The sequence below is a fragment of the Acipenser ruthenus genome, chromosome 1, assembly GCF_902713425.1.
Source record: "Acipenser ruthenus chromosome 1, fAciRut3.2 maternal haplotype, whole genome shotgun sequence".
Classification (NCBI taxonomy): Eukaryota; Metazoa; Chordata; class Actinopteri; order Acipenseriformes; family Acipenseridae; genus Acipenser; species Acipenser ruthenus.
In genome coordinates this window covers 112,742,023-112,768,061 of record NC_081189.1, presented here as the reverse complement: position 1 = coordinate 112,768,061, position 26,039 = coordinate 112,742,023, and the positions used below count along the sequence as shown (strand labels likewise).

The window sequence follows — 26,039 nt, the reverse complement described above, 5'->3', positions numbered from 1 at the left end:
ATGGTAAAGAGGATAGCATAGTTGACACACTATATAATATGTAAAGCTGTTTACATGTATTATTTTGTATTATTGTTGTACCACTGTGGACAAATAAAAGAATGCAGCTAGCGAATTTGATATTCCTTCTTGGTCAATGTCAACCCAAACATTGTCCTTTTATTGTTGTCTCTAATTTTCACGAGCAGTGAACTATGATGTAGCATTACATGAACAGAACATGTATTTTTCCATTTTAAAGGCCATATATCCAGTAACTTTAAATCAGCTCACGAATGGTGCTGCAAGCTTTGAATATATTATTCTGTGACCTATTGGCCCAGAGTCTTAAGGTCTAAAAGAGCTCTTGCAATACAATTTACTGTTACTTTAATTAAAAATATTAAGGAAAGATGTCCAATATGACATGTCTGCCATTATAATATACAAGCATCCCTCTTTATTATTATTATTATTATTATTATTATTATTATTATTATTATTATTATTATTAGTTTATTTGGCAGACGCCTTTATCCAAGGTGACTTACAGGTGCTACAGGGCACTACAAAGTTACAATGCAAAAACAATATCTAAATATAGTATAGTTTACAGTAAGTGCAAATACTACTAGATTACAATATGATATAAGAAGTAAGAAGTTAGGATTAAAACAATTTGTATCTACAATGACATAATAGTTGTGCAATAGTGCTTAGGTCAGGCAAGTCCAGTGCATTGTAGGAGGTGTTGATCAAGAGATTTACAAGTGCAGTCTAAAGAGGTAGGTCTTGAAGAAGAGGCAGAAGGCAGTGAGGGATGGAGCAGTCTTGAAGGTCTCCGGTAGCTGGTTCCACCACAGAGGGGCTAGGGAAGAGAAGGAACGGGCACAGGAGGATGGAGAATGGAGGGAATAGTACTGTTTGAAGTTTTGAAGTCTAGTAGAATAATACTACTAAACTTCAAAACATATTTTTAATTGGACAACAGTCTTCTGAGAGCTGCAATCCACAAATAATAATGGGAGATTTAGTAAATCTGAAAAGTGTATACTTCTATTTGAAAATAATATACTCCAGTGAAAGACTAACAATGCTCATATCTTACTGCATTATAACTGACCTTGCAAAAAAGGACAATATATACTTTAGATCTCCTGCATATCAAGGATAGACACTTCTAGTATTTTGCATGTATTTATTATTTATTTCTTAGCAGATGCCCCTATCCAGGGCAACTTACAATTGTTACAAGAGATCACATTATTTTTACATACAATTACCCATTTATACAGTTGGATTTTTATTGGAGCAATCTAGGAAAAGTATCTTGCTCAAGGGTACAGCAGCAGTGTCCCCCACCTGGGATTGAACCCACGACCCTCCAGTCAAGAGTCCAGAGCCCTAAACACTACTCCACACTGCTGCCCTTTACATGTATGTAGTTCTCATGCCTTCCCTTCATATAGGTAAACACACTTTACTGATGTCTGAAAGGTCAGAACATACACTAACCCTATAACATTATTATTATTATTATTATTATTATTATTATTATTATTATTATTATTATTATTATTATTATTAAAAAGCGATCCTAATTACATGTCCATGCTAGATCTGCTCTGAACTGGCCAAGCAATCCAAGCAAGGAACCCCTTAATAGCTATCTGACCATATTCAGGATTTTAACATGGGGGATCTAACTACCATCTCACTGTAACCCTATAATAATCCCATTGGTATTTTCCACCATATTGCTAAATCATTAAATGCAATAGAAATAAGTCTGATAACCTATTAGGATATGAATAGGTTCATTTAACAACAACCAGGTGCAACCAGGTGTTCATCTGCAGTGCTTTGAAGACACCAGAACTGAAACACTATGTAACACAATTTTTGTTCCTGGGTAGTAAGTGTTATTTCCTAATTGCTTATGCCTCAAAAGTATAGAAAATGGCTATTATTCCCCACAAACTTTGCTTTTGTGACCAGGACAGTGATATTTTGAAATTTACCTATTTCCAATGAGAAAACGGGCGAATTTGTGTCTTTTCGTTCACATAAAGTCAGAAAAAAACAACATATGAATCCAAATTAACATGTATTTATACTAAAGTAATACAAAAATGACTACAAAAGATTTAGAAGTGAGTAGTTTTTCGAGATTTACGATTATACTGTAAATCACTTTCACGAATCAGCCCCCAAATGTAGTCTCCCATCATGTTCTTGTTATATTGTCCTTGGTAGCAGCGTTCAAAGTCCAGTATATCCTGGTGGAAGCGCTCGCCTTGCTCCTCTGAGTACGCTCCCATGTTGTCCTTGAATTTATCAAGATGAGCATCAAGGATATGGACTTTGAGGGACATCCTACAGCCCATTGTGCCGTAGTTCATCACCAGAGTCTCAACCAGCTCCACATAGTTTTCGGCCTTGTGATTGCCCAGGAAGCCCCGAACCACTGCGACAAAGCTGTTCCAAGCCGCTTTCTCCTTACTAGTGAGCTTCTTGGGGAATTCATTGCACTCCAGGATCTTCTTTATCTGTGGTCCGACGAAGACACCGGCTTTGACCTTTGCCTCAGACAGCTTAGGGAAGAAGTCTTGAAGGTACTTGAAGGCTGCCGACTCCTTATCTAGAGCTCTGACAAATTGTTTCATAAGGCCCAATTTGATGTGCAGTGGTAGCATCAGCACCTTCCGGGGGTCCACCAGTGGCTCCCACTTGACGTTGTTCTTCCCCACAGAGAACTCGGTCCGCTGTGGCCAGTCCCGCCTGTGGTAGTGCGCCTTGGTGTCCCTGCTGTCCCAAAGGCAAAGATAGCAGGGAAACTTGGTAAAACCGCCTTGGAGACCCATCAGGAATGCCACCATTGCAGCCTCTTGATGCCATCTCAGAAAAATGCAGATATGTATCCACTTAGGCAGCTGGAACTAAACTGAACTGGTGGGCTTAAGGCCCCTGTATTTATACTACTATTTATATTACTGGAAAGTTCTAGAAAGTTCTAGAAGTTACTCCAAGTTTACTCAGCACTGAATCTATCTGTAATGTTCTGGAAAATAGGTAAATTTCAAAATATCACTGTCCTGGTCACAAAAGCAAAGTTTGTGGGGAATAATAGCCATTTTCTATACTTTTGAGGCATAAGCAATTAGGAAATAACACTTACTACCCAGGAACAAAAAAAAAAAAAACAGGGATTTGATTTCTCATGAAGTAGACCAAACCGAATTACCTTTAGTGTGCATTCTACATCTGTAAACCCGCAAATTAACGATAATGACAATATCATTGCAGTAAAACAAAAAAGCAGACATGTGTATTAATAATTTAAAAAATATGAATTCTTCTACATTATTTAGTAATTGTTCATCTTTTTTTTACTCATCAATTATTTGTAAGCTCTGTGCTGTTTTAATCAGCATCAGCCAAACAGAGGCCACTCAGGACAGATGATTTATTGTAGTCTTATTAAAAATCCATTATTTAAATAAAATATCGAATTAAAGAAGTCCTGCTTCATAAAATGCTTTTACAGCACACTTAATGGACCGCCAAGTTCAACGATGCAGGGAGATCATGATTTTTGCAAAACGTTACATGATAAGTTCTTGAACAGAAACACATTTTTAAAAACAAAAAGAAAAGTCTGTAACAATTATCAACTGTCATGGTCAGGTATCTCCAGTAGATGGCAACAAGATTCCTTTCTGTCTGTGCATCTCAAGCCAAGCAAGCATTTCAGACGATACGGAGAAAGGCAAAGGTCACTGTGTTATGATTTTGTGATCATGGACTGTGTCGGTTGGGAATAGGGCTGTGGTGACAGGAACACAGTATACAGTAACCTTTAACATTCCTCACAACACAGTGGTTTTGCATTGTGCCTGTCAAGTACCCAAGTTAAATGTGAGTATTGCTTTCCAAGGATTCGTTTGGAAGAAATGTCAGCAGCGATACAAAAAGCATGTAGGCCACTAGAATCTGTTAATTGCACGACTCTACAGTATGTGCATAACCTCTCTGATGTGTCTTGTTTTTAAAGTTAGGTCTCTGAGGAGTTTAGAGAATATCTACCTCAACAACCATCTCCCATGAATAAAGAGGAAATTAGTAAAAACATCAGCTTCATTGTATCTCCCGATAGATGGACGATTTGTAAATGCAGAAGAGTAACGTGAAGTGTCAGCTGTCTTATACAGCATATGGAAAATACAGCTTCTGAACACTCTTAATATTACCAAGCATGTTTACGGCTATAGTTTTAAATAGTAGATTTTCTTTTTAATATGGTGATTTATATTCATTCTGAGCAACAATAAGAAGTTTGTTTTCTGACTTCTAACTTTAAAAATGCAACCATTTAGCCTAAGCCACAGGGTAAACCACACACACACAAAAACAGCCATTATATATTACATTGTTCCAAGCAGTTGGAAAAATGAATGGAATATTTGAGATGTTTTGTTGATAGGATAATGGAATAGACCTCTGCTGATATGAGGAACCTTTTGTATTGTTTCAGAATGCCCACTTAATCACGCTTGAGAAAAATAAGCAGAAACTGAACATTCCACTCCAGACTGTTTCTACAAATATGACAAATAGAAAGATTGTTTTATTCTTGGCCCATTTCATTTGAAGAATACACATACTGTAGAAGGAAGTTCCTAACCTCTAGCAAAAATACACACACACACACATATCATCATCTCATCACCATCATCTTCAGCCTTTTTCAAATTCACTGCTGGATGAAGGCCTCCCCAAGATTCTTCCACAAAAGCCTGTCAGCTGCATCTCTCATCCACGTTGCTCAGGCGTGTTTCCTAATTTCATCTTGCCATCTTCCTGGAGGTCTTCTTCTTGGTCGCTTTATATCTCTTGGGATCCAGTCTAGTATCTCCTTGGTCCAGCGATGGTCTGTTCTTGCTACATTTCAGTTTTTTCGCTCTTATAATAACATCGCATACTTTTGTTTGCGCTCTTATCCATTCCTTCTTTTTCCTGTCTCTTCTTGTTATTCCCAGCATGCATCTTTCCATACTCTGTTGAGTCAAGGAGATACAATATCCCCAAAGCTCTTCATGGCCATCCTAGAAGACATTTTCAAAACACTGGATTGGGAAAATAAGGGGCTGAAGCTCAATGAAGCCTACTTGAAACACCTACGATTTACTGACGACATCCTCATATTTACAATGTACCCAAAATAATTACAAACAAGAATACAAGAACTACACGAGGCTAGCATCAAAGCGGGTTTGAAAATGAACCTCAAGAAGACCCAAGTCATGTTCAATAAATATACCACTCCACAAGCAATTGAAGTCAATGGGATCAAGCTTGAAGAAGTCAGTCAGTATATATATATATATATATACAGGTGTACTCCACTAACTCTGCTGAACAACGTGGGTTTTATTGGGGAATTACTCTGGTTAAAATGGCCTTGTTTATAACATATATACTGTTTAATACATACAGTTTTCCTTTTCCACAGGCAGATGTTTTGCGTTTAACATGTACAGTTTTCCTGATATTTAGATATTTGGCGCAGATAAGGTACATCTGGGACAGTAAATGACAGTCACAGCAGCATTTTTTATATATATAACTGCAATGTACATATATATATATATATATATATATATATATATATATATATATATATATATATATTTTTTTTGTTGGGTGCGAGCTAGAGTGAAGAAAGCAATTGAGAATCTTGATAATAAGTTTGAGGTGCTTCTGCAATTTGAGATTGAAAAGAGTGACTTGTGATCGAGCTGGTTGAGATCTGTGCTTGCGAGGTATGGATAGGAAAGGAGGTCCCTGACCGTCAAGGGCCTTGACTGATGATGATTAGGGCTTGGCCCCAGGCCGGTCAGTCGCAACCTTGGGGACCTGAAAACACATGATAGGCACCGTCAGGCGAGGAACTGGTTCTAGGTGCAATTAAGAACCTGAAAGGAAAGGATAGAATGGACTCCCTGACTGGTCTGGTGCTGCCCTCTGATGAGGTGATGCACAGGATGGGTGCAGAGAAGCACTCGCAGGGAACCTAGAGGAAAGTTAAAGAGAAACAGTTAGTTTAGGACTCGAGCTCTGGAAGTGTATAGCGGGCCACGTCCTGAGTATAGGTTGAAACAGAATAACCTCTTGATTGAGGTAAGATAAAGCGCATGAGCTGCGAAAGGATAGAGTGTGGCCAGGGGTCCCCTCTGACTGAAGCAGTGAGGACCTCCCTTGGAACGGTGAGGGTAGCTGAAGCCTGATCCATGTGATCACTCACCCCCAGAAGAGACCGATGCAGAGACACGTGCGGAAAGGAAGGGGAGGGGAGCGGAGGGGGAGGAGACAACTGAGAACACTAGGGAGCGAGAAAGGAGGAAACGGTGCTTTAAATAGGAAATAGGTGTTAATTGATAGGAAAGAAAGGCAGACAGGGCCCTAGCTCACTCCCCGAGAACCTCGCATTAAGGCTACCATATATTTGGAATGTACACAAAAGGTTTAAATGATTTTTATATTAGGATGTTTTGGACAAAAGCCCTTCTTCAGCTGTGTAGAAAGAAAAGTAAGCACAGTGCAGTAAACTTGTTATTTTTCAAGAATTCATCTGCCAATGTTTTTTTTTTTAATCAATTTAAACCTTTTGTGTTCATCAAAAATGTTTTTATTCATTTTTCATTTGTTTCATTGTGTATAAGTTTTCTTTTTTTTTTTGACTTGTCAGTAACGTAATATTTTAAAATATTGAAAACATTTATAGGAGGGATGGGGGCTTTGGAGAGGGTGCTAATATGTTTTTTTTCTTTTCAATATGTTCCATTAAGGGAAGTGATTTTTTTAGCTTATGCATTTATGAACATTATTATGCTTAGGTTCAGGTCCAGCAGTCTATTGTAGTATATACAGTAATAACCCATTTGCTATCCTTAAATCTACAGTATCTTAAGCCTGGGTTTTGTTTTTAGCTGGATGCATTCATATGCTATGGAGGTTGTGTGGGGGTGAGTCAGAACAAGCTGAATCATACTTCAACACTGGATGGTTTTTACTCAAGCTTCAAATGGTGAATATTATTATTATTATTATTATTTATTTCTTAGCAGACGCCCTTATCCAGGGCGACTTACAATTGTTACAAGATTTCACATTATACAGATATTACATTATTTTTACATACAATTACCCATTTATACAGTTGGGTTTTTACTGGAGCAATCTAGGTAAAGTACCTTGCTCAAGGGTACAACAGCAGTGTCCCCCAATGGGGATTGAACCCACAACCCTCCGGTCAAGAGTCCAGAGCCCTAACCACTACTCCACACTACTGGAGAGAAGGTTTTTTAGACACCTAACCTATGCAGTTTCGAACATTTTTATGAGCAAGTAGTGTGGAAAGTTCAGTGCTTCAAGTAAGCAATAGAACCCGAAGAGGGCATTGTCGTTGAATGTGCCGAGCCGAAGACTAGGCTATTTAACATAACGAGAAGGGCCTTACCAGACAATAAAGCCCTCTTATGAGGGTTGTAGTTCTATTAGAAAATGGACAAAAAAAAAACACATTTACAGTTTTTCTGGGTTTTTTTTTTCGTGATTTTATGCAGCCTTAGCTTTTGTTGCTGATGAATACAAACGTGTTCCTCATTATTCTGTGAGTATACGGGTTGCTCAGAATTCCATCTGTCTCATAGCCACTCAGGCTTCATCCAAGCAGCGGATGCTTCGTGGGTATTTCCAACTGCCAAATAATAACAATAAAAAGCTTCTACCTGCATGGAACTGTTCTTCAGTTCAGGTACCTAGTACAGAAAAGCGAACATGGTTTGTTAACTGTTTGTAAAACATGTAAGGATAAAAGTACAGCTAACTTTTATATATATTTTTTATTTGGATTTAAGTGCCTGTTCGTGCATTTGTGTGCGTTTCAGTATTTAAGTTACCTTTAGGTCCTAACATTTATTAGTGAAATAAATCAAATAACGTTTTAGTAAATGAAAATATCTAGTTATCTGCAGTATGTGTTAATCCTGATCGTGTTGTTTGTTCAGTAAGTTGTTCACAGTGTGTTCATTAAGTCAAAGCCTCCTTCTCCTGGCTTTAGAGAAGAGATGTGCGTGACTGTGTTGTTACTGTGATATGCTTACCGTAATAAAGTTGCTGAAAGTAATCAGACTGCGTCCAGTTGTTTGATTTCATTGACATACTAAAATCTCTGAGCCGGGTTGCTTAGTAACGATTTAGAAACTGAAACTGCCGTACAAAACTCTAAACAGTTGTTTTTATATTACCGAATTTATATATTACATCATTATATTGCACATTATGCTTATAAAGACCTTGTGCTTGCACTGTATTTTTTTTCTGAAAAAACTAAAAACAAATTACTAGTAATATACCGGTAGTGTTTAATGCAAAACCTTATAAACCCTAATTTTATAACATACATGAATACGAAAATATCTGTACCTCCAAATGATAGTTGATCTCTGTTTATCATGGGATGGGATGGGATGGGATTTTTTTTGACAGAACAGGATGGGACGAGAATTAAAAAAAAAAAAGTTACGGGACGGGAAAAATTTGGACAGGACAGGATGGGACAGGATTGGAAATGGTGACTCTTTCATGGGATGGGATGGGACAGGAATGTTTTTGACAGGACAGGATGGGACAGGACTGAAGTTTCATTCCGATGTCACTCTCTAATGCGTGACCTCTGTTGTCAGTTCCGGCTGTGGTCAAGCAATTTGCCTTACTCAGACAGGGTATGCGTGCAGTCCTGCGTAATTTGACGCAAAGTCTACACAGACTCTCAAAATTCTGCGCATTGTGAACGCACCCTCTGTGTGGCTTGCATTCATGTCGCTTCTTTCTCTTTGGCCTCCTCCTCCCCTGCCACCACCTTGCAGCGTGATTTGTCTTTGGGGGGAGGTGGCCCTACGAGCCACTTCCTATCTGCGGCACTAGACTACATGATGTCATCGTGTTTTCGCTAGTCGGACAACATTGCGGATAGCTGTCAGCACCCACGGACAAGGTCTCCGGCCAAATTCATTGTCATCATTCATTCGTCTGTTCATTTGGTAGAGGTGGTTTTATTTTTTACTCGCATTTTATTCGACACTTGCATGGAAACCGTAACAAGCGTATTTCTGGTCCTAGCGCCCTTCTTTGCCATTCCAGTGACGTCAAATTGTTTAATGTGCGTGCTCTGATGATAAAAACAAGTTGGCAGACGTGGAGCAAAAAAGAAACACAATTATTTTTACAATTACTGAACGAATATGATGTTGTCTCTGCACTTGATTTGTTTATGTTTTAAGTTCAAAGTTTCTAACCATTTGTTTCAATTAAAAAAAAAAAAGGTCTGTTAAAAATGCTATTTTGTTTAAGAAAATACTGGCAAAAAAAACAAGCTAAGAACATAAGAGGAAGAAACGTTTTAGCGCTTAGACTGTATCAGGGGTTTACCCAAATATAAACCAATCAGTTTATATTTTTTAAGTATTTAGTATTTTTTTTTTTTTTGTGCCACTTTCAAAAATGCACTGATTTGCGTGAAAATCACACAAGCAAATCTTATTGACTGCGTCACCTTTTGCTAAAGATATTCATTTAAAACAAATTACTCAGTAAACCCGCCCAACCCCCACACCCACCACCCCACCTGCAATTGGTAAATTGGTAAATGAGAGAACTGTCAGTATTATTTTGTATATATTTTGTATTTCGGATGTATGCAATAATAACACAAACTGAGAAATTATGTCGGAATTTGTTAATTGTTTTATTCTTTATTCAGCAATTATTTTCTCCTATTTTAAACGTGGGCTTTTAATTTGCAGATTTGGCGCCATTACTCTCCTCTAAGTCTCCACTGGTGTGCCATGCAGTGGTCTGAAACCTAGGCTCTTGAAACCACGTGACAAAGTGGCTCTGTGTGTGTTCCCTCAGCTTTAAAATACAAACTGAATATTTAATTACAATGTCTTTTTTTTCTTAATAAGAGCATCCATTATATATACTGAGCATCAAAAGAAACTTATGACTTATATCTGAGCATCAAAAGAAACGTATCACTTATATTTGAGCATCAGAAGAAATTTATCACTTATCTTCGGATAAAATTCACTAGATGTGATCGAAAAATGACAAACTCTGTTTTAGAGCAGGTGCAGTGACTCTTGGTCTACCAGTTTGTGGTCTGTCATTGACAGAGTGTGTATATTGCTGGCTGTGAGCACCCAAGACGGTGAGCCACATTATGCTGCCCAGTCCAGCCTCCAACATCCCGATTGCACGAAGGCGCTGCTTTCTTGACAGACGTGGCATATTGTTTTTTTTCTGTGATTTTCTTTATTGCTTTTATTCAAGCGTGCAATTCAACAGCTGAAATCACTCCATATCCAGTGTCCAATCAACTGTCTCACTAATTAGGTGATTAAGTGCATATGCTTCAGTCATAGTCACTCATGCGTGTCATGGTTGAGGATGAATGATCGAGTGATTAAATAAAAATCAAAAACATTTCGTCAATGTCTGCCATTTATATACCTTATGTTTTTTCGAAAATAAATGTGTTATAATTGTGCTAAGTTTCTTTTGATGCTCGTTATATATATATATATATATATATATATATATATATATATATATATATATATATATATACGTGCTCAAATTTGTTGGTACCCCTCCACAAAAAACGAAGAATGCACAATTTTCTCTGAAATAACTTGAAACTGACAAAAGTAATTGGCATCCACCATTGTTTATTCCATATTTAATAGAAATCAGACTTTGCTTTTGATTTTTTATTCAACATAACATTGTAAATAAGAAAACAAATGAAAATGGCATGGACAAAAATGATGGGACCACTAACCTAATATTTTGTTGCACAACCTTTAGAGGCAATCACTGCAATCAAACGTTTTCTGTAGCTCTCAATGAGACTTCTGCACCTGTTAACAGGTAGTTTGGCCCACTCTTCCTGAGCAAACTGCTCCAGCTGTCTCAGGTTTGAAGGGTGCCTTCTCCAGACTGCAAGTTTCAGCTCTTTCCATAGATGTTCGATAGGATTCAGATCAGGACTCATAGAAGGCCACTTCAGAATAGTCCAATGTTTTGTTCTTATCCATTCTTGGGTGCTTTTAGCTGTGTGTTTTGGGTCATTATCCTGTTGGAGGACCCATGACCTGCGTCTGAGACAGAGCTTTCTGACACTGGGCAGTACGTTTCGTTCCAGAATGCCTTGATAGTCTCGAGATTTCATTGTGCCCTGCACACATTCAAGGCACCCTGTGCCAGGCGCAGCAAAGCAGCCCCAAAACATAACCGAGCCTCCTCCATGTTTCACTGTGGTATGGTGTTCTTTTCTTTGAAAGCTTCATTTTTTCGTCTGTGAACATAGAGCTGATGTGACTTGCCAAAAAGCTCCAGTTTTGACTCATCTGTCCAAAGGACATTCTCCCAGAAGGATCGTGGCTTGTCAATATGCATTTTAGCAAATTCCAGTCTGGCTTTTTTATGTTTTTCTTTCAAAAGTGGAGTCCTCCTGGGTCTTCTTCCATGAAGCCCACTTTCGCTCACAAAGCGACGGATGGTGCGATCAGAAACTGACGTACCTTCACTTTGGAGTTCAGCTTGTATCTCTTTGGCAGTTATCCTTGGTTCTTTTTCTACCATTTGCACTATCCTTCTGTTCACTGTGGGGTTGATTTTCCTCTTGCGGCCGCGCCCAGGGAGGTTGGCTACAGTTCCATGGACCTTAAACTTCTTAATAATATTTGCAACTGTTGTCACAGGAACATCAAGCTGCTTGGAGATGGTCTTGTAGCCTTTACCTTTATCATGCTTGTCTGTTATTTTCTTTCTGATCTCCTCAGACAACTCTCTCCTTTGCTTTCTCTGGTCCATGTTCAGTGTGGTGCACACAATGATACCAAACAGCACAGTGACTACTTTTTCTCCATTTAAATAGGCTGAATGACTGATTACAAGATTGGAGACATGTGTGATACTAATTAAAGAAACTAATTAGTTTGAAATATCACTATAATCCAATTATTTATTATCTTTTCTAAGGGGTACCAACAAATGTGTCCAGGCCATTTTAGAGTATCTTTGTAGAATAAGCAATAATTCATCTCTTTTCACAGCTTCTTTGCTTTATTCTATGACATACCAAAGGCATGCAATAGCTTTTAATTTCATCACTTTTCAGGAGGAATGAAGCATTATTTCAATTAGCTGTAAGGGTACCAACAAATTTGAGCACGTCTGTATATATAGTATAGACACACATACTTTTTAAATGGCTTTATAATAATACAACTCTTTTTTTTGCGCTACACAGAATTGGAAGACTTCTAACAAAACAGCAGAAATCGAATAAGCAACCTTTAAACTAGTGGGAAAATATGTGAAAACAATGTGCAGGTTTTATACCTTTACCTTTGTAAGTACCTTTTATGCATGCAACACTTATTTACATCATTTTTAACACTCTCTGCAGGTTAAGTTTTCCCATAGGGGATGTACATTTTATTGTTGGTTTTGTAAATTACATATGTGGTAACAGGGTCAAGGTTCATTGTTTTTTTTTGTTTTCTTTTAAGAGCTTAACTCAGTAGAATGTATACTCACTAGACTAGCGAGCGAGTAAAAACACATGTATGGAAAATCATCTAGCAAGTATATTTCTTGCGAATAACCTGAAAACATAGCGACACGTGCAAATTAGGCTATGACATCACGAAACGTCATGGGGAATTCCCTTTGAATCGCTAGAATTTGCAGTGGATGGAAAGCCATTTCTTCGCCCTTATGTCGCTACTATTTTTGTAGCAATTTTACCTAGTAACTTATAAACTCGCTCAATAAATGGATGGAAAGCGCCTATAGACAAGGGAAGGAAATGGTGAGAACACTCAGATCTGTGTATCTAACTACAGGCCACAGGAGTGTGGCTTTGTAAATGGAGTTCTCGGGTGATAATGTAAATCCTTATTGTTACATGTTTGGGAAAGAGTGTCATTAAGCGATTTGGAAGATTAAGACAGGATGGGGTGTGCTAGCTTGCATTGCCATGGTCTTATATTTATTTTTAAATTGCTTCTACACTTAACATAAACTGTTTATCCGCTCTGTTGCCTTAAAGATTTAAGCCATTAATTAAGACAAACAATTGTTCAATTCCCTACCCCTCTTCCCATGGGGTCCATGATTCACTTCATAGAAACTGCTGGGTAGCAGCAGGGTTTACCGGGAACAATGCCTGTCAGTATAAACCAACTACAAGCTGCTAGTCATGTACGAGGCAATTCAGGAACTGTGGGGTGAAAAAACTATGACCGTACTCCCCCCCCCCCTCCCTCCCTTGATGCGAGGACAACGTATCACTTTATGGCCAACTACTGTGGTAGAAGAGAAAAAACACCCACACATCCTTACTATACGAGGATCAATTTCTTGGAAAATGTCAGCTTTTATAGAAGGGAATTTGGATTAAACCTGTGAACTGCATTCCCTTGATAATTGCCTTGAATGTAATTGGTAAGCAGTGCAGTGTTGTTTCCTTTGAATTACATGAACTAAATGGAAAGTCCACACTGTTTTTAAAGCTTACAATCACAGGAAATGTTCCAACAGTAAAGTTTTAGACACACTGTGGTAAGACAAGTGGAAAGTTGTACTTTCACACTGCACCAACAGATTTGACAAGCAAATTAATTCAAGCCATATTTTAAAAGAAGAATATATCTTATGAATAACATTCCAAATCTAAGTTAAATTTCTATAGTACCGTAGATTTGCAGCAACAACAAAAGCAACAAAAAGTTACAATAAATAAACATGTTGACAGTAAATTGAAACAAAAACACATCTGTTAATTTACCCAATATAAGTGGCAGTTATTGACCCTTTTTTCCGGTGCATTAGCACACATTTGTAGTGTTCCCTTAGGCTCTCATCGACTACAGTATTCTCTGGAATTGCTTTTAAACTTTCAGCCAAATTACCTGGTAAACATGTACCGCTATGGCCAAAAGTTTTACATCACCTAGAATTTTAGGATTAAGACATAATAAAACAAATAAAAAAAACTATATGAACATAATTTAGATCTTTTATTTAACATCATGTTATCAAAGAAATTACAAAATGAGATCACAAAAGTCTACCTGGAAGCCATAAATGTCATTTTTCTTAGGAAAACTAAAAAGCGGTATGTAATTCAATATGTTAACGTGACATTATTCAGCAGCTTTCATTCGACTTTATGAAGCAAAATGTGTTAATTCTATAGGGTGATGCAAAACTTTTAGCCATAGCTGTAGTTGCATTTTATAAGATTATGGTGATACATTGCATTGTAATACATAGATGCATAGTACAAAAGGTAACAAGCAAAGACAGTCATATTAAATACTTCTAAAGCAACTGGACTGTTAACTTCTAGCAATAATTTGCCCATCTGAATTGTAACCTTACTTCAGATGTTTGATTTGAAGTGCAAAGATCACAGGAAATATCACCCTTTTACAGCAATAACGTACTGAACATGTCAAAAAGAAGACATTTTCACATTACTGAAATGGGCATAGATTATGAGGTTATGAAAACTACTGATAAAACTGCCCCTAATACATGCAGTCTTGAGGGAAAGGGCACATCCAATATTCTGTTACCTGCTCCTTTAATCCTACATTCATTTTAAGTACCTAATAACTGCTGGTCATAAAATCCCTTTTGGATATTTGGTTCTTCCATGGAAACAGTCCCAAGGGAGCCAGTAGTGTAAGAGTAGAGCCACACAAAGGTCCCAGGTCTATAGTAGTTAAGTGGTTTGTTTCTCATTATCAGATTTAATGCTAGAGAAGCTACTCTAGGCAAATCTGTATTAAACTTGCTTAAGGGTATGGCTATCCCTGGGGTCAGGCATGGCTACAGACTAATGGCCGAGCAGATCGGATTTGTCTGACTCAGTGAAGATAGCCTGTGTGGTAATTTTTCACGGGCCACTGCATCAGATTTTCCATTCTGAATTTTATGAACAGAAAATGTTGTGACATGCATTAAGTATAGTAAGTAAATCAGCACTAATAAAACATGATATCACAGTAAAAGCATAGCAACGTTAATTAAATCATTGTGCAAATTCCCCTTTTCTAAGGGAGTTTACCTGATCCTGCCATCACAGATACAGTAGCTTTTATGCAATGTAATTCAAGTTCTGACTTTTATGATTCCATGCATAAATGGCCTGTAATCATGTCACATACAAAACAATGTTTTGTATGCAGAAATTAACTTCAAAATAAATAGTGAAAACATATTTTCTTAAAATGTATGCAGAGGCAAAAATAGACATGTCTGTATTAGTTCATGTAACACAGTGTATTCGTCTGAAATGAGAAACACATTCTGTTGCTAAGAAGAGTGTCTCTCTTGTTTTGCAGGGTAATTTGATGGAAACCGGGTTTATTTTACTTTACAGTAATATGTTTTTAATTATAATTATAATTTTTGTAACTAATTAAAAAGGAAAGAATATTTGAATTACCGTATATAACAAATTAATACACTTATGACTATTACGTTGAGGGAAAAAGACATATATAAAGTTAAGAAAAAATAGCCTTTTCCTCAAAAAATAGAAACAACATAGGAAAAAAATATATACAACTCCTTTTACATTTATGTAATGTGTTCCTTTTTATTGTCTGTCTGTTTGCTTTATGTATTAGCACGTTATGCTCACACTAATTTTACCAGTAATGTATTTAATAGCCCTGCTGTGAAAAGCACTGTGCTACATCGCAGGATACAAAACATACCCTGTAGGGTGTTCTTTTGTTTATTTATTTATTTGTATTTTTTTTACGGTAGTAATTTGTGGCTCTTCGCCAGATTAAGATGTAGACTCTTTGCCTTGAATCAAAACATTCAATACATTACAGTTTCATTAAACTGATGAAGAATAGCTTGGTACCTTGGATAGAATAAATAAAATGACATTCAGTTGTGATACAGTACCAGTAAGTGTTCAGTTGAAGTTCAACCAGCAAGGTGTTTTCCTTAGACCAGGTGATCTGGGGAACGGTTTAGATAGAAAAATATGAAATTGCCATTATGAAGCCATAAAGAAGTGTTCATACTAATCCAACAAGGCATTCAGATGTTATAAGCCTGTAGCGGGGTGTCCCGCCCCTGTGCGTATTGTTGTGTTTTATGTTTTATGCAGTGTGTATGTATTGGTGCACGGAGTGAGGGTTATGTAGCATGAGTGATTTAAAATGTATAGTTGTATTTAGGCACGAGGATTGCACAATCCCTTCTGCACAATCACTTCACGTGCAGATAAAATGTATATTAGTATGGGGGCATGGGGATTGCACAAATCAGTTCACGTACTGGGATTCTAGTGAATGATTAATTAGTAATTGAATCCCGGCACAGCTGTATATATAGATGCATGAATCACTCGCTCGGGGTTGGGGGTTCAGAGTGGAGAACGGGAGAGAGAAGGAGGTAGAGAGAAAAACGAAACTAATAACAATTGCTATTCATGCTGGAGGACCAGCACGGTACTTGTTTTGGGGTTAGGTCAGTGTTTTTTGTTTGTCTGTTTATTTTGGCCAATGTGCCATTTGGTTTGTTCTGTGTTTTGTTTTGTGTTTAAATCTTTTATTAATAATAAACCAGCACAACAGTGCAATTCACTCACCACTCTGTGTCCTGCATTTCCTGGCCTGACGTAACCACCAGCCAGCCTATTCACAAAGCGCTACAAACTTTCAAAGAAACAAAGACATATAAAAACATATTCCGCACATGCTGTAATGTCGCCCTGGATAAGGGCGTCTGCTAAGAAATAAATAATAATAATAATAATAATAATGTACTGTATTACCATACATGCAGCCAGTTCCTTTGAAACATTTAATCAAAACCATTCAGCACGAACTGAGCTGAGATATGACAGATAAGGTCTATACCTTTCACCATCTATACAGGGAATGTATCACCGATCCAGAAATAAGGCCGGTTACAGTTCCCATGTTTGCATGTTTTGCCCATTCCACAAATTAATTATGAGCAAGTTTGCTGGGTTGGATTTTTGCTGTTGATTGCTTTTGGCATTTTATTCCTCTGCTGAAATGTCAGATCTCTGACTTGGAGTTCCTTATTAATGGTAACAGACACAGAGTATGTTCCTCTCATATCTTTTAAATTGAAATCTAAGTTTGTGCCATATAGTACAATGTGATAATTATTTAACTGTTATTTGGAGTAGATGTTGCAGATGGCCCTATCCTAGCTTCTGAGCCAGCTTTATTCTGCTCCACTGTAATTGTGCTTCACTTTTCCTAATTAAACTGACAAGGAGCCGGAATTGATATCATTTAACACATTGAGCTGAAGAGGAGACGGATGTTCGGGGAAATAAAAAAGCCCTTTCAATTGTTGCAGCACTTTTTCATTTGCTTGTTCTCTGAGCTTTGCCGTCTCAATTTTTGGATTTCCCTTTCCTTATCTGTGAACAGGGTTGTCCAGAGTAGAGCAACACATCAAACCCTTTGAATCTACTCTTTTATCCAATTAGAGAGTATAATGCTGTGAAATGCAGAGCTTAACAATAGCGTTATATCAGGTTGGTAAGTTTCACTTTTTCACTGAAAGCCAGTGTTTAATCGGTTCAATAACAATAAGATTGATATGAAGTACAGTCACTGTAAAAGATAGATCAAACATCTTGAGTAATAAAATTCACAACTAACATTGTTCAAAATGAGATCAATGCATTTATCTTTTAAATATTTCAACTTAACTAGACTGTTGTCTTTACTAAACAGTACAACACTTTACCTTTACTGTATGTCACAAAAATAATGTACTGTGTTACATTTTACAAGACATGACCCTCCCAATTAAATAATAAGAGATGTCTCAGCAACACATGTTGTAATAGTAACTGGTAGAAATCTGATTGCAGGATTTATTTATTTTTTAATTACCATTTGAAGAGGTTCTACAAGAACTGATTTAATACAATCGCAGCATGAGAGAAAAGACCTACTAAAGAGAAAACCATGTCATGAGTGTACTTGAATGTACTCTGCATTCAACTTGCATTCCCCCGAGTGTACTATACTGTATACAATACATGTTTAAATGATTATCCTCAATACTATTCATCTTTATGATTGTTCTAATCATGATTTTCCTACTGTACATGTACAGTATTAGACTTTCCTTCACTCACTTCACAGAATGCTCTCCTTGGTGATGACATGCATATCTGCAAGCTGTGATGCATACAGTTCAGATGGAGATAATGGAGGACATACATGGTTATTCAGTCAATATTGTGAATGAATATTACTAATCGCTCACATATACAGCAGAAGAGCAGCAGCAACTCTTCTGAATGTAGATGCAATTCTTCAACATGTGGGAAAAGCGTTTCTTATATGTAGCATGGCTTTTGGCATATACCCAGTTAAAATCAGGGCAGGGTAGTTACAAGTACATTGTATATTGTGAGTGAGAATGAGACAATATAATGTACAATGTCTGATTTGTACAGCTCTCATGGCTATGCTGTCCATTGTAGCTGCCAAGGTAAGATCACATTGCTGCAGAAGCATTTTAGGAGAGGGGCATGGAGAATATTCTATCGAGACAAAGTCATTGAAAAGAAAACCATGTGAAAAAAAAAGTTATTGGGGTCTATGCTGTACATCACAAGGCTAATGAATCGGTTTGCTAAAAGTGACTATATTATTATTATTTCTTAGCAGACGCCCTTATCCAGGGCGACTTACAACTGTTACAAGATATCACATTATTTTTACATAGAATTACCCATTTATACAGTTGGGTTTTTACTGGATGAATCTAGGTAAAGTACCTTGCTCAAGGGTACAGCAGCAATGTCCCCCACCTGGGATTGAACCCACGACCCTCCGGTCAAGAGTCCAGAGCACTAACCACTACTCCACACTGCTACTATATGAAATCTAAATGATGATGACATGCTACTATTGCTGATGATGATAAGTGTTGCTGTAGTATTTGATATTGAAATTGAGGAGTAAAAACCTAATCTGTTGGGCGCCTGAAATAATGATGGAAAAAAGACAAACAGATTGAAATGTACATCGGGTTTATTTACATGGCCAAACTGTTAACTTCTTCAGCCCTGATTTGACATGATGTCAGTGTTTGGATGTTTAAGGTTTATAAGTGAAGGTGTGTAAACAGCTTCACATTGATGGGGGAATGAAGCAGCCTGTTACAGATTTTTATACCAAAAGATCCCCCCCCCAAAACCCGCCTGCTGACTATGACCTTTGTTATTTTCAAGCCTATTCATCATGGATAATTATTGCTTTGTACAGTACTGTATATGTCACCACAACCAAACAATGTTCAGCCATGTTCAGATTTTCATTGTAAGACCACTGTCTTCCCCCTCCTCTACCTTGAGGGACATAATTGTCAACAAATTAATTAGCAAATACTGTACAGTGGAATATGAAAGTACCTGGATTTTTATTATCTGGTACTTTTGTTTGAGGTACATAAAATTCCTATGTTTTCAAAATAAATATGTTTTCATTCATCCTTCATATATTCTGTAAAACAATTTTTAACTCGAGAAACATAACTGGTGCATGACCACACAGCAATGTAATGGAGAAAAGTGATGTCATTTATAAAAGTAATTTAAGTGGAATAGTTTACGATATTTAGAGATGAGCGAGGCTTTGGGGAATCAGAAAAAAGGTTGACCATGGAAACTAGTATTACTAATGAATTGCTTGGGGAAAACAAGATAATTGCAATACACTCTGAACATGTTTACGTAAACAGAGCAGCTGTGAGAAATGCAAAAGTTATTAAAATGTGTAGCTGTAAATGTTGTAGAATCGGATGTGAATGTTTAACTGTTTTTTTTTTTATTTCATTTTCTGCTGTTTGCAAAATATCTGACAAGCATTCAAACCCCATAGACCCAGTGAAAGTGTTCATAAAGGTCATATTCACTACATGCCCATTTTGGATAGCTTTAACTGTACTACAACAATAAAAATGTTCAGCAGAGGAGAAACAAAGGAAATGTTTGTAGTACTTTCACTTTCCAGTCAGCTTTCATGTAATTACAGTTGTTTAAAACGCTTCATGAATCTTAACTAAGTTTGGTAGCATAAGCACTTCCTGTCCACTACAGAGCAAACAGAATTATAGCAAGATTTAAAAATGGATTATGCTTGAATTATAATAGCGATTAGGTACTCAGTATTGCTGTGTAAATAATGATGGGCAAGTTCATATTACATCCATACAAGTCCTTAAAGGAGTTATAGAAACAACAAAAAGTAAATAAAAACATACATACTATCTTTATGTGCTTCTATCCCCTACATGGTTCTCACTTGTGCAAACTTTCTGTAGCAAAAAACATATTATTTTCACTTTTAAAATAATATCTGGTACCATACTAGGTCCAAGAAAGCTCAGTTTCATGCCTTACTTTCAGGTAGTCTTGCCCTATCCTGGTTTTATATGTCAATAACCTTTTCTGTCAATAACCAACCACCTGCTTTGCAGCCTGTGTGTTGCCACCTTTTCCACAGACCAAACCCGGACATATTTCTCAGTCAGCCTTGGTCTATCAAAACTGCAGTATACTGTAATACAGTTTAACACAGTACCACCAGATCTCGGATCAAATAAAAATGCAGTATATACAGCATTGTGCTCTTGATTATTCTAGCAAACGAACTTGCAATCAAACTCGATAATGATTTCTGTTCAGTTTTCAAGTAGCCTAAAATGACATGAAGATGAATGCAGTTTTCATTATTGTACATTTAAATATCTTATCCGATGGTTCAGTGATTTACACGTAATAATAATAATAATAATAATAATAATAATAATAATAATAAAAACAGATTTTTTTAGAAAAATGTATACACTTAAACAGAGATTACACTTAAGCGGGTTGGTGATTCCCAGTCCTTGCATAAAATATTACTTTGCCATTAACAGCATGCCTTCATTATTTTTACTGAACTTCAATATGAAATCACAGAACCATTTATAACATATTTAAATTCACAATAATGAAAACGTTAGGTTACTTACCGTAACCCTGGTTCCCTGAAAGAGAAGACGACCACCAACAGCATTACGCATGGGATATGCCTGCCTATTGGTAGGTATTTTCTGAGCTCTCTATACCAGAGCTGCCGATAGGCCCCTTCCTGGGATGACACCCTCGGTCCCGCCTACCAAGAGATTAAAACTGTCATACTGAGGAAGCCATTTCTCTTTTTGCATTTAACCCATGAGGGCAACCGATGCGACCTTGCGGTTGGTGGTCGTCTTCTCTTTCAGGGAACCAGGGTTACCGTAAGTAAACTAACGTTCCCTTTCAATTCGAAGACGACCACCAACAACATTACGTATGAGAAATGTATACCAGAGTCGTCGCGAGGGAGAAGGAATGACAACATATGAGGGACGCATCAGAATCGTATAACCCAAGGTTAGCGGTGCAGGAGCTGTGTACCGGCAGCGCTGCAGCTCACTGACGCACTTTGCGGAGGTGGTAGCCAAGAGAAAGGCTGCCTTCATAGACAGATGCTTCAACTCTATGGAGCATATAGGCTCAAACGGGGCCTTCGTGAGATCCTCCAGTATAATATCAAGGCTCCATTCGGGGAGAACGGCCCTCCTGGGAGGGCGTAACCGCCGAGTGCCTTTAAGAAACCAGGTAGCCAAAAAATACGCACCCGGAGATACCGAATCTACGGGGACATGGCACGCAGAGATAGCCACCAAATACACCTTCAATGTGGAAGGTAACCTACCAGCATCAAGCAGTTCTTGCAGAAACTGCAAGATAACCGGCATGGGGCAACAAACTGGGTCATGACTTATAGTCAGACACCAAATCATGGAAATACGTCCACTTATAGGTGTACAGCGACCCAGTGGAGTCTACCGTATCTGATAACCCTAGGGCTGTCCAGCGGTCCCGTTCAGGGGCCAGACCCATAATTGGAACCTGCCCGGTTCCAGACGCCAGAGAGTGCCTTTTGTCTGACTGAGGAGATCCAGTTGAAGCGGGATCTCCCAGGGCTGGCCTTGTATGAGCTGGCTCAGGGTCGAGAACCAGATTCTCCTAGGCCACTAGGAGAACTGTCGCTTTCTCTAAACGGACCTTCTCCAAGAAGGCCGGGAGCAACGGTACTGGCAGGAACGCATAAAGGAGCGTCCTGGGCCAATTGTAGGCTAGGGAGTCAACGCGGTGGAGAGAATACCACAGGGGTCAATGCGTCGGCTCCGCCGAGGTGAAGAGATCGACCTGCACCTTCACCAGGAAAACAGCCTGCCGCTCCAGCATATTTATATGCAGGGCTATCCAACTGTCCGACCAGGTGCCACGGACTCCTCTGCCTTCCCAGACCGTCCCCCAACCCAAGTTGGAGGCGTCTGTCGTCACCACTTGGAAAGTTAACACCACTCCCATCCGCACGCTCCCGCGCAGGTGAGAGGGCATCCTCCATCATTGCAGGGCCGCGGAGCATGTGTGAAACACTGTCAGCTGACTGTGTCTGTCGCACTTGGGGTTTAAGTGGAACGCATTGAGCCACGCTTGGAGCGGGCGCATGCGTAATAGACCCAACTCAATACAGCTGCGGCCATCAGACCCAACAGTTTTTGGAATCGCACCAAGAGGACCTTCGATCCCTGTTGGAACAGGGAGAGGCAACCCTGAATAGCTGCTACTCTGTCATCCAACAGGTATGCGCACATCGTACTGGAGTCCAGCCGGAGCCACAAGTACATCATGCACTGCACCGGTATAAGCCGACTCTTCACATCGTTGATGGTGACGCCCAGCCTCGCCAGATGCTGTGTCACAATCGCTGTGTGGGCCACTGCTCCCTCTTGCGACTGAGCGCAAATCAGCCAGTCATCGAGATAGTTGACTACTCTGATCCCCTGCAATCGCAAAGGGGCCAGGATGGCGTCCACACACTTTGAAAATGTGCGAGGAGATAGGGAGAGGCCAAATGGCAGCATGGAGAACTCGTAAATGCAGAGGTACTTCCCGTCCCATAAGTCAACGGTGGTGAACCAGTTGCCTGGCCAGACTGACTGGAGAATCTGACGGTGAGTCAGCGTTTGGAACCTCCTTTCCGTCAAGAACTTGTTGAGGAATCTTAACCCTTTGCGGTCCATTTATTAATCGTGCGTCAGGCACGTCAGGTCTACTTAATTTTCACAAGCACAGTTAATTTTAGACGCGCTGTTTAAAAGTATTTTTTCCACAGTCAAACGGGTTTATATGGCCCTGCATATCAACAAAGCTCTCACTAGGCATCTCCAGCCCCGCCCCACCCTTTCGTTTGCTATAGCGTTCACCTATGTAAGAAATAAATAATAATAATAATAATAATAATAGTCCATACCGATCGATCATCTCCGGATCACTCGTTTTATCACCAAAGTCCTCAATAATGCAATCCAAGTCATTATTTTATTACTATAACATCTCAAAAAAGCTCTGCAAATGTCCGTGTTTTCTGTGCGATGATTCAGTCAGCCAACTTGTTTACTTACGACCGCCCCCATTATCTGATACCAGATACCATGTATGACTAATCATGAGGTACGCCTTTTTTTTTTTTCGACTTGTCTCGGCTCCTGTCGCTCCCACTCAGCATTGAATGGTTTTCTTGGCTTTTTCCGGAGAAAAAACGAGTAGACACCCGTTTATTGCGTTGCTATAATGATGTCGGACCCAGTCCGACAAAGGACCTGTGAGGAATAATTGCAATGTCGGACCCAGTCCGACAATGGACCGCAAAGGTTTAATTCTAAGATGGGGCGTAAGCCGTCGTCCTTCTTGGGTTCTAGGAAATATCTCGAGTAGAACCCTTCCCCGCAGGATGTGGGGTCTACGCAATGAATGGCTCGCTTGCACAGCAAGGTGGCCACTTCCTTTTTGAGTACCGAGACCTGAAGAGGGTCCAACATGGATGTGTGCATGACTCCTCGGGAGGGGGGAGGTCCCAGACGGAACTGCAGCACGTAATCGCTGTGCACGGTAACGAGCACCCAGTTATCCGAGGTGCAAGCACACCAGTATTACAGCTGTTGTGCGGTGAAAGGATGGGTCTGAGGCCGAAAGCCTTCAGGGCCCCTGCTAGGTCTGCTTAGGTTGGGTCGGAGCATGCCGAGGCGGCTGCCTAGGGAGGGCCCTGGAATTACCTCCTGGACCCACCACGCCCTGCGTTCCTTGTGTTCTGTGGAGGGGCTTGGTTTCTCATCACCGTTGTGGCCTGTAGGCGATGCCTCAGGTCACCCAGCGGGGTTGTGGGCACTGGGACCGTCCTTGTGACGGTACGCACCAGGGAGGCCTACCAATGGCTCGACCTATCCCGTGCCGGAGCACGGGGAGGGAGCAGTGCGGCCACCTGCCGAGATGCTTCACGCTGCCGAAGACAGCACTGTAAAATCTCCTCTGCAGCAGGCCCGAATGTATGTCCCGGGGATATCGGCGTGTCCAGCAATGCCGTCTTATCCGTGTCAGGAAGATTGTCATGTTTGCCACTAGCGAGTGTGCCAAGCACTGTGCGCACTAATTGGTCCAAGTGCACCAAGCACCGAAGCGCTATGCACACTGAGTGCACGAGCTCTGTGAGCACCAAGTGTACAGAGCACCGTGCTCACTGAGTGGACCTAGTGCAGTGTGCACTGAGCAATGGGTACTATACTATACTTACTGGGGTGCTATGCATACTGAGGGCACCGAGTGCACTAAGCACTGTGCACACTGAGCACAGAGCACCGTGCGCACTGCGTGCACTAAGCACTGAGTGCACCGGGTGCACCGAGCACTGTGTGCACCGAATGCACCGAGGCGATATGCACAGAGCACCGTGCGCACTGCGTGCACTAAGCACTGAGTGCACCGGATGCACCGAGCACTGTGTGCACTGTGTGCACCGAATGCACCGAGGCGCTAACCAACCACTGAGCGCACTGGGTGCACTGAGGCGCCATGCACAGAGCACCATGCGCACAGAGCACCGTGCGCACCGAGGTGCACTAAGCACCAGTGTAACGTATGCAGCGAGGCGCTATACGCACCGAGGGCACCGGGCACCGTGCACAACGGTGCACTAAGCACCAAGCGCACCGGGCAACGCGTGCACCGAGCACCGAAGTACCATGGGCTGAGCGTGCACCGGGGTACCGACTCAACTGGGGGCAGCTGAAGCAGTGGTGCCTGCCCTAACCGTGTGTAGTCACACATCTGGTCAGTGCGTAGCATATACTAGGGGACACACAGGCCGAAGCCGCGGCGGGCAAATCTGTGGACGGAGTACAACACAGTAATACAATAACAACAATATTACAGGGGAGCAAAAAGAGAAATGGCTTCCTCAGTATGACGGTTTTAATCCCTCGGTAGGCAGGACCGAGGGCGTCATCCCAGGAAGGAGCCTATCGGCAGCTCTGGTATAGAGAGCTCAGAAAATACCTACCAATAGGCAGGCATATCCCATACATAATGTTGTTGGTCTTTGAATAGAAAAGGAACTGCATTCATCTACCTGTAATTTTTGGCTACTTGAAAACTGAACAAAAATCTTTATGCACGTACTTTACATATTGTTAATACGTGATAATTTTGGCACAGCATAGTCCTTTAGTACAGTCTCTTAGCATAACCGTTTTGTCACTCGCTGAAGTTGATTTTACAGGAGCAAAAAAAAAAACTAGATTCCAGTTACTGACGCTTCGTAGAACAAAGTATTTTTTTTTTTTATCCCCATACAAAGTTATCATACTCTTCTATACCAAATATGTCATATATTGTTTTAATGCGAGTCTATTTAATGAAAGATGTTAAATATTTATATATAAACACCATAGAAATACTGTATATAATTCATATTAGTATTGTATCTTGAAACAAACTATTGAAAATGTATATTTTCTTA

General features: G+C 39.7%; 1 protein-coding gene across 4 annotated transcripts in view; it reads left to right on the top strand.

The window, feature by feature from the left end:
* The window catches only part of LOC117421126 (catenin alpha-2-like), a 502,927-nt gene that overhangs the window by 364,521 nt on the left and 112,367 nt on the right, over positions 1 to 26,039 (top strand). The gene's annotated exons all lie outside the window — the stretch shown is intronic.